Raw genomic sequence first — 12,200 nt, forward strand, 5'->3', positions numbered from 1 at the left:
AACTTTAGAGGATCCTAGAGAAGATAACTTGCAAGTAAGCACACAAGATAAACGCAAAGTGACCTTACAGAAGTAATTATCCTGAGGTGTGGTGATGTATTTGTCATGGGCACAAATAAACAAATGCTAGTTGTAAAATCAGGAAGACAGTTCTGACATCTGAATGTTCTGTCATCTTTTAATGGCCATCAAACTGTAATTTTGCCAGCTTTCTTCTGTGCCTGTGTCTCTGAGGCAAGTTATTGCTGTTCACACTGATTGCATTGACTCAGACATCTGTGATTTGTTGACACAGTGTCCTATAACAGACCTGTGTTTCAGACTTGAGATGCTGTAAAAGCTTTTTTATTCCTGCAAATTCTTGAATCAGGGTAGGTTTAAAAACAGTGTTAAAGAAGAAAGAAGCCAGCAACCAATGAGAGTTCAAGCAATAGCATTAGTCATGGGCTCAGAGTGCACACAGTTGATAGAGATTATAACACTTAGAGGCCATGGAAAATTAAAATCCCTATATGTATACTAGTCCCTCCAGAACTCTAAATGTTGTGGAGTATATTCCTCTTATGGGCTGTTGCTCTTAATTCAAGTAAAGAGCTTTTTTGTTTGCTAGTGTTTTCATAAACCAGCTTTATATCATTTATTTTTAATTGCAAGCAGTACAAAATAGAAAATTAAAGCCCAGGATAGACTCTCTATTCAGTTAACATTTGCCAGTGGTACTTCCAGAGTTTATTCTGTGTGTTTTTTGTAAGGATGTTGTCCCTGCCATAGGGAGTCTATTTGGTTATCAAATTTGATTCGCTTGACTTAAATATTAAACATGAAGCATCGCCCATGGGATCTTTCTCGTGAACAACTAAATCTAAGCAGAGAGATTTATCTGACTGTGAGTGTATTACAGTCCTCATCAGATGATGAGAAATGATAATCCTACAAGTGCAAGAAAATTTTGAGTATCACAGAGCTGCAGAATAAAGGGTACCCTGTCTGTTAGGTGCCTCATTTGGGAGCCATTGATTTAAGTAACTGGAATGTGCCAGAAAAGCAGCTGGAAAATTCCAGCATCACACCAGGGACACTTGAAGGGACAAAAGTATATGTGGAGAAACTTCCTTAATTCCTGTATCATGAATCTTGGGAGATGGAGTATCTTCAGTAGCTGGCTGCAAGAAGCTGAGATGGCTTTGCATCAGAACTCATCTTGGAGCAGGAAGAAGGAACAGAAATAGAAACACTAATGCTGTTGGCTTTCTGTGTTATGGATGACTTTCTTGAGCCTCTTCAACATCGCTGAGAGAGCTTTTGGAAAAACTGTGGTTTCCCAGCATTGATCTCGACAACTTCTGTGGTATTTGGGAGGAGAGAGCAGTCTGTGTCTGTACAGGGTGCAGAAGGGACGGTGCCAGGAGGAAAAGTGTGAGAAAAAGGGCATTTCATAGACCAAATCAGGGGCTTAGGCAGCAGTGCAGAGGACGGCTCCTGTCCCAAAGCAATCAACACCAAGGACATTCAATGCACCATGCCTTCCTGGCTTCAGTGTTGAGGTTCTTTTTATTTTTTATTCTTTTTAAATTTTAATTAAGAACAGTAAAAGCAAGAAACACCTCTGCTTTCCTTTGGTTATATAACATTCCTCATTCCTTTCTTTTTTTTTTTTTCCTTTCTTTTACATTTTGCTTCCAAGCACCATTTTTCTGAACATATAAATCCTTATTCAAACTTAATAAAAATTTAAGAGGCTGTGTTTATTCAGTTAGACTATGACCTAAAGTGGTATACAAAGCATCTCTCCTGCTTGGACAGCCTTCTGCAAACGCACGATTCTCTTGTGACTTGTTCAATCAAGAGTCTTAGGCTGGAGTTTCTGGGCAGAAAGTCAACAAGATGCTGAAAAGAAAATGGTCTTTAAGTTAAAGATAGGATAGGTTTATGTTGTTTTTTCTTCAAACTTTTTCCACCACAGAACAATTTCTCTTTTATTTTGTTCCCTAAATCTGATGTTGAGGTTTTTATTTAAATATGTTGCACTGATTAGGCTTTGGGAGTACCTTGTACCCTTACTTCCTGTGATGGGTTTTCAGATGTTCAGATTTTGAAGGACAATTCTGTGCAGCAAATTCATCTTTGCCAGCATGGAATTTGCTGTTTCTGTGTTTCTTTGTATTCCTTTGTGCACTTTCTATAGTGATGTATGACGTTTTTCATTTGTTTTTCTTTTTTCCTTTAACCCTACCCAAAAACTATACCTGTGATCTCCAGCTCTTGTTTTTCAGCCATAATTTTGACCCAAGGATTCATGGTTAAATAGCTTTTGGGATAGCAGATTTTGCCTTTTGAAATACACAGAGGGATCCTGATGAGACAGCATTAGAGATCCGTACACTAACAGCATGCCAGTGGTCAGCTTCCCTACACTAATGAAGAAAAGGTTCAGCTCATCACTTCACAATACATTTGCTGTTTATAAACAGGTTGTGTTTTATACCCCTTTAAAAATGTTATCATTCTGCATTTAAACCTATCCTTTAAGATTTAAGAGTTCTGATAATTCTAATTATATCATTAATTTGCCCCATTCTCATTTTGGATAAAATATGACTGCATTTCTGGCTCACTTCTCAAATCAATGAGAACTATCTGTGGAATGCCCCAGCTTCAATAAATGCAGAAACACACAGCTGAAACCATTAGGTAGAGCGTTGAATGATAAGCAGACCTAATTTGTTCAAGGAATGGAGTTTTATCTACAGCAAAGGAAGATAAATCCTTAAACTGAAGGTACAGCTATTGTAACACAACACTTTGGAAGCACCTTATCATTTTCAGCTGTAACAAAGTGCAGACAAACTGGCACGGCCTCTTGTCCTTATAGGGAAAGTGATTACAGGCTTTCCAGCAAAGCAAACGCAAGGTTGTCCCAGGCACAGAGCTGCTCTCGAGGGTTTCTGGGTCCCAGCAAGCCATCAGTAGCATTTCTATGCCTCTAAGTTATTCTTAAAATGCATGGCAGGCCCAGCGTTCCCCTGGTGTCTGATGACATGTTCAGAGTTGCTTGTGGCCCAGCATGAGTCTCTCACCTCCTGGGTGCTTCTGGAGAGATGCTGCTTTCCCAGAGTTCAGAAGAGCTCCTGATCAGCTGTGGCAGGCTCACACATTCTTCCCACTGCACCTGAGTCACAGCTTTGTGAGCTTTTGGAAGTTTTAAAAAAAATAAAACAAAACAACCCACAAGGGCAGCCAAAATTTTTGGAGTCTAATTTTCATATTATGTCGGAACAGGATTCCAGATTGGAGCAATATTATAGTTTGGCTTACGTGTTTTACAAAATTGGCTACAGACTCAGATTGAGAAAGTCTACTTGCTGATGACAGTGCTGGGGAAATCTCTGCAGAGATGATGATTATTTATTTATTTATTTATTTATTTTGTGAGTAATCTGGAACACTTCCAGATAATTTTCCTGATACAGATTTTGAAAATAGGTTCTTGCTTGTAAATTTTCATTATGTGCCTGCTTTTAGCGTTGTCTTGACTTGGAAGTTCCTTCCTTCTGCTTTCTGCTTCTTTCAGTTTCTATGGAGGCGATGGGAGAGGGGGGAGAAAGTAGGAGAAAGATTGGAGCAAGACATTTAGAAGCAAAGGTTTTTCTTTTGAAGGCTTAGATAAGAAACATACAGAAAATTACTGATTTATATGAAAAAATATTTGAGGGTTGTTGACTAACTGTGTTTATTAGTAAGGGAATAAACTATAAAAGAGAATGAAACAGTGGTTGGGGAAAACATTTGGAGTTCAAGGTAGTACCATGCTGCTTTCTCTGCACTGCTTTATGTTTGCTATAATGCATTTACTATCCCTTATTTTCAAAGTGCTGGCTTATGTAGTGTTTCTTGGAAAGACTTGTTCAGGAGAAATGAGAAAGACTTGTTGGTTTTTTGAGCAATATCTCGTGAGTTGAATATAGAAAATGCTTCTTCTCCCTTTGTGTTTTATCTAGAGGATGTGTTTGTTTCCTCATTAAGACAAAGAGTGAAAACAAAGGGGACAGCAATTTTGATTGTCCTTGTTGACTTGACAGCACTGGTATTCATTGGTGTCCTGAAAGTTGATGGTTTGAGGTACTCCTTGACACAGCATTTCTTGCTCTGATACTATTAATGCAGGACTGAATAGGGAACACAGTAGATCGTGTTCTCCTTAGTAATCTGTTTTTGTTCTCTGATGGTGACTGTAAACCTAAACGCAGGTGGCAAACCTCATGTAAACTTTCAAGCTTTCATTGTCACCAGGCTGAACCAGAAGCTCACTGAAAAGCCCTGATAGTTGTGAGGACACCCAGAGCTGGGTTTGTACCCAGCTGTTCTCCCACTTTGCAGCAGAAAACTAAATGAAAAATACCTTTGGAAAAAGAATTTCAGTGCTTTGAAAAACCAACCAATCCCCCAGACAAACCCTTTGTCCCTTTTTTTTTTTTTTTACTTTATTGCCCTGCTTTGCCTTTTGATCAGTATCTTTGCTTGGGTGTCATGGCAATATAATAGGTGATGGTTTTAGTGTCAGAACAGAAAAAAAAAATTCTTTGTTAAAGGAAACAAAGCATTTGGAAGGGAAATAGAAAATCTTGAACTTTTCCATATGTTTGAAAGCTCACGAAAGCTGGCCTCAAAAAGAAATCCCAATGTTAAATTGAGCTTTTAAATGAGGCAGGAGTTATCAATGTGTAGTTAAGATTTAGGCTCCCCACTGAAACCAAAACCTGTATTTGCGTAAACTGCAGGCTTGTCATCCTCATTCAATTAATGAACAGGTCCCTGTAATCTGGTCCTAAATATACACTGCATAGCTGGGTGAAGCTTGCAGAAAGGGGGCCAGGATCACTGTTCTGACTGTGTTTTGCTAAGGCTTCTTTAATCAAAACATTCATTCAGATAGAGAGGCCAGCTGCATATTTTGGCATCGCTACCAAGGGGAGCAGGGACACGGTTGGGGTGGGGAAGGAAGCCTTGGGGGAGGGGCTGGTGGTATGCTATTAGTTCTATTTACTTATTTATTCTTCTGAAGTGCTTGGAAAGCAACTATTTAGCTGGTTTGGGAAAACAAATAGAAAACATACAGGGAGGCTGTGACTTCTCAGGGTTTTTTTTAATAAGAATAGAAGTATCACCCCCCAAGCTGTTTGTGAGGTGCATAAGCCATCCCTGTGGCTGTTCTCCTTCCCTCTCCCTCTTCCCCCTAAGTCCTCCCCCCCCCATTTTCCCCCTTCTTTTTAATTTTCTCATTTTTTCTCTTTCTCTCTCCTTCTCTCTCCTTCTCTCTCCTTCTCTCTCCTTCTTTCTCTCCTTCTCTCTCCTTCTCTCTCCTTCTCTCTCCTTCTCTCTCCTTCTCTCTCTTTCTCTCTCTTTCTCTCTCTCTCTCTCTCTCTCTTTCTCTCTTTCATTTATTTCCTTTTTTTTCACCTTTATTTCATTTTTTCTGTTTTCTCTTCTTTCTCTTTTTTCCTGTTCTCTCTTTTTTTTTTTTCTTTCTATTTCCTTTGAAATGTGCTCTCCTTCCACCCAAATGCCCCAAAGCAGCACTTGGGGCCAGGCAGGGCACATGACTGCCCTTAGGCCAGATGCCACCTGGAAGAACAGCAAGTGCAGCAGGATTTGGGGCTGATGGCTGCAGGGATGTGGATGTCCAGGGCTTCAGGAGTTGCAGCTGACCCTGCAAGCTTACAGTCATGCCAGCAATGACTCCTGAAGTATTTCTTTCACCAATAGACTTCATTTTTTTAAATATCATATGCTATCTTTAAAGAGTTCAGTAACTTTCAGGCTATTTTTTTCCTCTCAGTTTTTTTTCTATTTGTAATTTTCCTCTGTTTATAGATTTAGATGCTCCAGTGGCTTGTGGAGCTGAGCTGGCTAATTTGAAACTCCAAGAACTTTGTTTTTACACTCAAATTGTCTTTCCATCCTAAGAGGTACCCGATGTAGCTTGTAATTAGGTAGGCCAACTACAGAATGCTTGCCAGCATGAGCTGCAATACAAGTGCAGCAGCCAGGCAACTGGTGCAGTGCAGAATAGGGCTGCAAGAGTAGGGCTCAGGAGGACTGAGCAGAAATGCTGATTAAAAGTGCACAAATTTGTCCAAGTAGTAATGAATCTGAGCCAGAACATAATTAGGGTTTGTGAAGCTGCAGGACCATACTTTCTGCTGAGGGAGAGGTTGCAGCCCCTTCTCCTCACAGTTTCTCAGTTCTGTTTCCTTCTTTAGGAGGTCTGGGACACTGAAGGCTCTCTCCAAGCCAAGGGGTGCGATGGAAAATCCATTCCTGTAGTGGAAATGCTGAGCTAGACCAAACCTCAGAATAGTTGACTAGTTCCTGGAGCACGGGCAGCAGGAGGGTGGGAAGATATGGGTGGGAGAAGTGTGACTGCTTTTTGACCTGTTCTCAGTACTTCCAAGCCTCTCTCTGGCTGCAGAGAATTGTCACTTGAGAACTGCACAATGGATGAGAATAAAATGGGACGTGCACAGATTGGGAATGAAGTGGCTAGTTTGGTGTTGGAGTATGCTTCTGGAAAAAAAAAAATACCACATTTTAGCAGTGCAAAATCCACAAAATGACATACCTATGCTAGCTCCATCTTCCAAAAAGTGCTGGAAGTACATATAATGTGTTCTTAGCACTCATCATGAGTAGATGTTTGCACTGGGAAAGGACACATAGGACTTATGAAAATTTAAGTCTAATTATGCTCCTAATGCATGACTTCAAATTTTGATGCTTAATAAAAAGAAAGTGTCACCTAGAAGTAGCAGGAATTGAAGGATGGGCTAATAGCAACTTGCACGATTTTGCAGAGCTCCCTCCTGGCTTCCGTCCTACAGACTAAGCTCAAAGTGCATCTTCTGGGCAATTGCCATCTTTGAGCTAAATCACGTTGACCAAACTCCCACTCCTTTCCTTGGCCCTGAAGGTCTCCATTGGGATGGAAACTTGGAGGTGCTGCAGGAAACCAGCCCAGCCAGGAGCAGCGCTTGTCACTCCATGTCCTCCTCATGGCAATGCTTATCCTTGCAGCCCATTCACTCAGCAGTATTTGAATTCTTTGCATCAGAGGCTGCAGTAAGTGGATATTGCTCTCCCAGATGCCAGAAGGATTCATAAATCAAAGAGGAACAGGTGTCTTCTGAGTCCACAGTAGTGTATTTTTCAGCATTGCAATAAAAACCACAATGCCCTGTCAAGGCGGGTTAACAGGCAGGTATCCTCCCTTCATAAACGGGTGATAACTGGAGCTCAGATGTCAGCCTCTGACCCAACAAGTGATGGTGTGAATTTAGGGCTGTTCCATTTGTCAGAGGAGACAGCGGGTTTTGGGATGCTGCTTCAACTCTCTGGAAGCCCACATAAGCGGTGCTGTCAGCTCTTGAGATTCTTATCTTGTGCACTGCTCTCTAGACCATATAAAAGTTCCTGGCCTGCGTGGTACAGGGGAAATCCTCCAAAGCGTGGCCCCTTCCTTGTCTTCTGGCCTTTGCCCACAAAAAGCTCATAAACTGGGCAGCTAATGGGATAATGTATAATAAATATCACATAAAAAATATTGTGTTTGATGTAATGAGTGCAGATAAGGATTACTAGCATGGAAGTTGTGTCCTGCCAGGGAAGGATGGATGAGTTTTGTGTGGAACCTAAGAAGCTGATGGACAACTCTCTGCCTTCCCAATATCTCCTTCTATGACTTCAAGGATGTTTCCTCATATTTCCTCTATTTGTATGGGAAGAGAGAGGGACACAAAGCATTATTATTAAGTGATTTTCCTGCAAGGACTAGGTATGGTACTCCATGTGTGGCTTTCCAGAGCTTTAATGTTGCACCTAACATGAGGCTGGAAAGCTCTAAGCTATTAGCTCCCTGGATACAGGGAGTGAGGGGTTTCAGGAGCAGATAACTGACCAAAGCAGAGGAAGACAGTGTCAGGAACAGTTTAGGAGAGTAAATGTTTGCTGATGATGTGGCTCAGAGAAATCAAGTTTACACATTGGGCTTTGGTGTCTGGGGTACTACTGGTGCCTAACTGCAAAAGTGGGAAATCACAGTCCTGTGCTGTGTGATGGGCTGCATGGACTTATGCTGATAGGGGGATGGGTCATCTCAGTGTGCGTGAAACCATTCTGCTCCTACATGGGGCTGCTGAAATCTCTGTTCTCCATGGCGAGAGTTGGCTGCCCGTCTCCCTGCCTGAGCTTCCTCCTGTCCATCTCCCTCAGAATTGAGTATGAAAACCTTTGCCCACACCGGCAGTGATAGCCATTTATTTTGATATCAGTGATGTTCTGATGACACAATGCCATTGCTTAAACACATTCCAGGAATAGGCTGGGATCACAGGAAAAGAATGAGGCTAAAAAAACGTTATTGGAGAATGGGAGATGGTCAGAAATGTAACATATAGTGATAGGAACAGTGGCACTGTGATTTCGTACTGAATTTAGAGCAGTTCCACTGTAGCCAGTAGGGTCATAGCAGGGGAAAAAGTGTTAACCAAAGTTGGTGGTGCTAATATGTGATGTGTCCAAAAAATTATTTTTAGATTGATATTCACAGCTCTGGCATTTTGCCTTTGCCCTGAAAATTTGTACAAATATTAAAAAATTAATAAACAAGAAAATATCTTAAATATCCTCCAATGTTTATGAAGTTTCAGCTGACCTTTGCAGTACGCCCTAACTATGATAAAAAAAAAAAAAAAAACAACTCTGCACTGATACGTTTTTCTTTTCTCTTTTTTTTTTCCTTTCCTTTTTTTTTCCTTTTTTTTTTTTCTTCCCTCTTTCCCTCTTTCTGTAGACAAAACTGACAGCATAATGTTGGTCCTGTGATATGGCCAATGTGTTTTTTTTCTAAGGTGAAGTGTGGAGTTAGCTCTTTCTTATGCTGCAGAATCCCAGTCTCCTTCCACAAAGTATCAGTGGGAAGAGAGGTTACTGCTAAGCATCATCTTTGACTTTGGATCTTCCTTGGGGTCTCATCTACAAGATTCAGCCAGTGCCTTCTAGATAACATCTGTTCTCAAGTCAGAGGGTCTTGCTGTCCCCATTTTACAGATGGGATTCTGAGAGACAGGAGGAATAATGCCAAATGCTTCAAAGATATTTAGTGCATGTTAAGTGCCGAGTTTCCTTTGAAGGCCTAAACCCAAATGACAAGCTTGTGATCATGCAAAAGATTTGTATCACCCATGAGAACAGAACAGTTTTTGCAGGGTGGTGTCATAACCACTCCACAACCCTTCCTCTTTCTTCTTCCTGAAGCTCCTACTGACTTCAAAAGTGAAGAATTATGGCCCACATCCCACAGCACTGTGAGCTTGGAACGTGTGCAGAGCTTTACCCACACATATATTCCGTCAGGGATGCTGACTCAAATGAAATTACACAGACCAGGGGGACGGGTGGTTTTGGGTCTTGACTTTGTTTAGTTCTTGTGTCCTCTCACTTCAAAAACTTGACAAAGAAATGCAGAGTATACCCAAAGATACCAAGAGTGGCACCTAATGACTGGATTCAGAGTCCAGCTATACTTAACTGTAGTAACCGTAGAGCCAGGTAAATATGAATAGAAAAAAGGCAGAGTTACAGCTGATTCAATCAAACAAATTGTTCTTTCTTTTAAATACCTCTGCATGAAATATATTACTGAGTTTTCATGGGAAATATGGGTGTATGTACATTACACGAATTGGTTTCTCAAAGAAACAGCATTGTTCTCAAAAAACATCTTCTTGTGGAGACTATACACGAAACCTGTTCTTATCTTTCTTAATGTGCATCCACTGGAAAGGTAGCAAAGCCCAGTTGATGTGTGATTGTTTGCTGACCCCATTACTGCTTTCTTAGTGAACAGCAAAATAAGAAGCAAGGATTTTCAACACTCCAATCATGCATCCTGTGATGCATTTGAATACTAATAGCAATAGACAGCTACTATCACAGAGGTGGTTGGTGTGCTGCCCCTTGGCACAGCACGTTTCATCCCTCACTCAGTTTGAAATAACAAATGCCAATATTTTGGCATTGACAAATGCCAATATTATAAATACAAAAATTACGTTTTACACTGAATCAAAAAAAAAAAATATTTGATGAAATGGACTAAGAAAGAAACATCCCTTGGCGTGTTCTTTAGCCCATCCTTTCAATACAACAGCTTTTCTATTTTCCCCCCTCCAAAAAAAAAAAAAACAACCCATTTAATCCCAACTGTGGTTAACAGCTTCCTAATTGCATGCAACTGTTTCTTGACTTCCTGATCCCTGTCTGGTAGTTAGGAATCCAAAGGGTTTCTTAAATCAACAGGAGCAGCTGCCTCCTTGAAGCCACGCATGGTGTATGTCACCGACCATGGAAAGGAGCTGGGATACAGGGAGGAGCAGCACTGATTAATGGGGCCAGTGTCGTAGCTCAGAGTGTGGTTGCACTACTGTGTACGGCTGTACTTACTTCCATCATTTATCTTCCAGCCTCTGCCACACACACACACACGCAAACATACACACACGCTGTATTTTTTGCAAGTGATTGAGCAGTCATTAGAAACACAGGAATGCACAAGGTGCAGAGGGATCTGTAGCTGGTGATGTGCCTATAAGGGTAATGCCTCCTTTCATCTCGTTCTTTGGACAAGTATGAGAAGCGCTGACAAAATCCAGTCCTTGGTCTGAAATTTATCTCTCTGTCCTTAGCAAACTCTTTCCCACAGAGGGAAAAGAGAGGGGGGAAAAAAAAAAAAAAAAGAAAAAAAGGTGAGGAAATGGCTGCATTTTGTGGATTCTGTTTTAGGTTTGGTAAAGAGGGGAAACAAATTGTGAATTGAGTGTGGATGTAGGACTGCAAGTGATGGAGCTACGTGAGCCAAAGGAGGGTGCTTGGCTTCTTGGCAAAGACCCTTGTGGTCAAGGTCTGAACAAAATCCCTGTGCTTGGGCTCTAAACCTCCTGCAATGCAATGGAGATGTCCCCTAAATGGGCTGCTCAAAGCCATTCTGTCCATGAGCACTGCTGCTCCTGCCTTGGGTAGGAGCAGGTTGTTCTCATAAGTTGTACGGTGCTTTCCCTGAAGCATTGCATGTGTTGTTATTCCTACCTCACTGCTTTGTACCAGGAATGGATGCTCCTACATCTTTCACTATTGCAGCCAGCAGTATTTTACCCCTCCAGTGCCAGCAGGCTGCTCCTGGTCCCTGGAAGACAAAAGCAGCTAAAGGCGGCTTCCTTGTTTAGTGACAGGAAACTGGTGTCTCCAGTAGGTCTGGCCTAATGGGGCTGTTATTATTTGCTGAGTGTTCACAAAGGGCTAAAATGAGAACAAGGTACAAAGCACTCTCTTGCTCTGAGGACTCTGCAAGACACGTTGAAGAAGCCAAGCCAGCCTGGAAAGCCTGGTAGGAGGAGTGACTTAGGGAAATATACCCCAATCATAAAGAGCAACATGCTGGGGGAAGTGTGGTGATTTGGCAAAACAGATTGCATTTGGAAAATCCACATGGACCATGCAGCCCAACAGCCCAACATGCAGTTATGGTGTGCTGTCATTATCTCTGCCCATATGGGAGCATCACGAGATGCTGTGCCCGTTTCTGGCTCACCCAGCAGGTACAGCCTTTGGTGCAAACCCACAGCAAGGCTTCAGTCTGTCCTTCTGAATAGCTCATGGTGAGAAACCTCAGTTGCCCTGTGCTCCCAGCACATCTGAGGCTGCAGTGGAAAAGCCTTAAGGAGAGCCACTGGAAAGATGAAAGTGAGTTCTCTCGCTAAGACTTGCTGAAAACTTTTAGAGAGAAGAGACAATATGAGTGAGGAATGTGGGAAGAGGCAGAAACTGCTGTGGTAAAATCATATAGTTAAGTGGGAGGGTAAGAGGTGAGCTGAAAAAAAGATGACTAAAAGCAAGTTTTAAGAAAATGAGTTCAGGAATCTGGTATAGTGGAAAATCAGAGGAAGAATTAAAGCAACAGCGCTGCTGCATCAAGTATTTCATCACGCTGCTTGAAGGATGTTCCCCTCATGGGCTGTGTGTGCAATACCATTACTGCTGACTCAGATTAATGCTGGAAATCCTGGCAGCTTTACTTTTACCTGGGGACTGGGAAATCTGAATTTGAGTTTTGCAGCTTAAGCAGCCTTCCAGTGGCAAGGCAGAGGAAA

General features: G+C 41.7%; 1 protein-coding gene across 2 annotated transcripts in view; it reads left to right on the forward strand.

Annotated features, from left to right (window-relative positions):
- TRABD2B (TraB domain containing 2B) overlaps positions 1-12,200 on the forward strand; it is a 257,922-nt gene that overhangs the window by 140,584 nt on the left and 105,138 nt on the right. The window lies entirely within an intron of this gene.

This window comes from Tympanuchus pallidicinctus, unplaced genomic scaffold (genome assembly GCF_026119805.1).
Source record: "Tympanuchus pallidicinctus isolate F22 unplaced genomic scaffold, pur_lepc_1.0 scaffold7, whole genome shotgun sequence".
Taxonomy (NCBI): domain Eukaryota; kingdom Metazoa; phylum Chordata; class Aves; order Galliformes; family Phasianidae; genus Tympanuchus; species Tympanuchus pallidicinctus.